The sequence below is a fragment of the Octodon degus genome, unplaced genomic scaffold (assembly GCF_000260255.1).
Source record: "Octodon degus isolate 3935 unplaced genomic scaffold, OctDeg1.0 scaffold00009, whole genome shotgun sequence".
In the NCBI taxonomy this organism is placed as follows: Eukaryota; Metazoa; Chordata; class Mammalia; order Rodentia; family Octodontidae; genus Octodon; species Octodon degus.
In genome coordinates this window covers 4916048-4919270 of record NW_004524585.1, presented here as the reverse complement: position 1 = coordinate 4919270, position 3223 = coordinate 4916048, and the positions used below count along the sequence as shown (strand labels likewise).

Here is a 3223-nt window from a genome sequence, read left to right as displayed (position 1 = left end):
TGAAACATTAAAAAAGATAATATTGTTTCCTGAAGTGCAATATTGAAATAAAAAATAACATTAATGATTCAGATCTAGCATGAAAAAACACAATAGAAAAATAAAGATCAGGATGTGCTATGAGATGCTACTTTTCACAGAAACATTCCAGCCTCATCGTTATCATACATCAAAGATAGATGTCAGACTATTGTTTTCAGTCTTGTTAGATAAATTTTCCAAATATTATTGGACATTAGAAAACTAAGTATCTCTGAGCTGAGCACTGTAACCAAATTTTGAGTCAACATCTAATAAATTAATACAACATTGAAAAGACTATAGAGGGCAATGTGGAGTGAGCAGCAGAAATTACCTGGTCTGTATTTTATTAATGATCACAAATTATTATGCACTTACTTTGATTTTTGAAATGAAGAAACTTGTTGCAGTGCCTAGGAAGGTTTGAAAATGTTTTGTAAGTTGTTTTGGAACGTATTTTGGTTATCTATGTCTTCTTCTCCAATTAGTTCTTTCTTTGTTCAAAAGCTGAATAGTTTGGAATACCTTTCAAGTGACATTTTATTTTTTCAGCTTCATATATTTCATTAATATTAGTTAAGTACTTAACTAGTGGATGGATAGAATTGGGCTTCATTTTATTTAAACAAGATAACTAATACTATATTAAATCATTTGTCTAGGATTTTAATGGACACATGAATTTTTATCATTTTACTTTTTATTTTCTAGTTCTTTGCTACATTATAAAAATAATTTTAATTGGCCCAGACAGTAAACTAGGATGCTTTAGTCAAATCTTTAGATTTTTTTGTGTTTCTTTTATTGTTGTTTTGTTGCTTGTATGTTTGTTTCATTTAGTTTGCCATATACGTTGTTTACTATAATCCTTTACCACTCTATTTAACTTTTAAAATATTTTGGTAACACAAGTTCAAATACATTCCATATAATTTGAAATGACCTACAGACATATACATGTCATGCATACAGAAACACACACGCACACACAGGCACACACAACCTCTGATGTGTCTTGTGTATGTGATAGTCCTCTAAGCAAGTATCAAATCTTAAGACAAAGGGCCAAAATTGTTCTTTAAAACATGGATATAGTTCTCTTTTACTTCTGCAATTCTTTCATTTCATGAACATTTCTCTTTTAAGTTATTTGACTCTGACAATTCAGACTTTGACTCGTGGACTCAGTCTTCTGTCTTCTGCTATTGACTCTTTGATCAACTCTATTTCTCTTTCTGATACCTGAGCAAGAAAGATAGATTCTTCTTTTCTGGTTGTAGGAAAGATTAACCTTGCAGATAAAACATGATTCTTTTCAGTGGGAATATCTAAAATGAGTTAGAAACAGAGCTGGCACTGTATAAAAGTGCCTGATGGAATTGCAATCTATAATGTGATTCACTGTGTTTAACCATTTTCAAAAAAGAACGTGAATGATTACATTTGCAAGTCAATGAAAGGAGTGACATGTGGAATTCTTGGTATTAATGTTCTGTTGGATGGTCATTTACTTGAAAGAAGCAAATTTTAGGAAGATTGAAACAGTAAAGATATGACTCAGAAAAATGACATCTTTTTCTGTAAAATGCTTACAAATCTGTTAGAAGAATCTAGGGAAATGTTCAAAAAAGGTCCACTCTTCTTTTTTTATCTTTGTGAGACAGGGCTTAGTTCTGCTGCTCAGGCTGGCCTTGAGCTCACTTTGTAGTGCAGGCTGGTGTTGAACTCTCAGTGATCTTCCTGCCTCAGCCTCCTGAAAAGGTCCATTCTTGATCTAGAGAAAAATCATTTCTCCTTCAATATAAGATACTCTCTTGGTCTTTGTTAGCTTTAATGGCTACACTTAGTTATGCAAATAATTAAGTGTAGCCATTAAAGTTTGAAAAGAACAAATAAACAGGAACTTATTGTAGACTTCCTCCTACCTCCTTCCTAACCATAGCTGCTACAGCTGATTTTGGAACTGCCTTTTCAGAAGAACTACAGAGACAGAGAATGTTCTGTTCTCAAGTGGTGATAGAGAGGATAGATGTTTTAGCTTCAAATCTTCCAAAGCTTTACATAAGATAGCTCCAAAAATATAATAGTGCCCTAGATGCTGTTTCCTCAATATAAGTTCCAGCAGATTAAACTTTTGTGTTTATAATCATTCAAACCTTGAACATTCATGCTTCTCAGGAAAACTTGGGAAAAGATTTATGTATAATACACATATTTTGATATATTTCAGGCAATGCATTCTGGGAAAACAGCAGCACCAGATCCAAGATGGCAACCAGCAGGAGGCTGATGAAGGAGCTTGAAAAGATCCACAAATGTGGAATGAAAAACTTCCCTAACATCCGGGCTGATGAAACTAATTTATTGACTTGGCAAGGGTTTATTGTTTCTGACAACCCTCCATGATAAGAGGGCCTTTAGAATTGAATTCAACTTCTCAGCAGAATATCCATTCAAAGCACTGAAGATCACATTTAAAACAAAGATCTATCATTCAAACATTGGTGAAAAAGGGCAAGTTTGCCTGCCGGTAATTAGTGATGAGAACTGGAAGCCAGCCACCATGACTGACCAAGTAATCTAGTCCCTCATAGCAATGGTGAATGACTCCCAGCCTGAGCACTCACTCCGGGCTGACCTAGCTGAAGAATATTCTAAGGACCGTAAAAAATTTTGCAAGAATGCTGAAGAGTTTACAAAGAAATATGGGCAAAAGCGACCTGTGGGCAAAATCTGCCACAAATGATTCCAACAAATGTGAGCAGAGACCCCACACAGTGCATTCAGACATCCCACAAAGCAGGACTTTGGAAAATTGATACATGCCACCACCTGGCATTCACTTGTAGCAGTTACTAACTTTCTACAGTTTTCCTAATCAAAAGTGATCTAGTAACCTATAAAGAAAGGATTAAAAAATTTCAGATAATCTAGTTCTGTTTTCTTTGTTTTAAAAATCACTGCTTCACTCCACTTCAAAAGCACAGTATTTCATTTCTTGTCCAAATTTGCTCCAAATCTTCAAGTTACATTGAGCCCAATAAGGTTTAAAAAATGGTTGTGGTTCCCCTTCCTCCTGTGCCCTTGCATCTCCTAGTCTCTCTGCATTCAATTTATCTCTCATGGATCACTTCCTAAGGCCCAGGTCCCATCTTTTCTGTGAAGGAGAAGAAATGGCTCTGGTGGTTTTCTTCTCCCATGT

General features: G+C 34.9%; 1 pseudogene; it reads left to right on the top strand.

Moving 5' to 3' along the window:
• The first annotated feature begins 2289 nt into the window (after positions 1–2289).
• Positions 2290–2767, top strand: LOC105741050 (annotated as a pseudogene).
• The last annotated feature ends 456 nt before the right edge of the window (positions 2768–3223 follow it).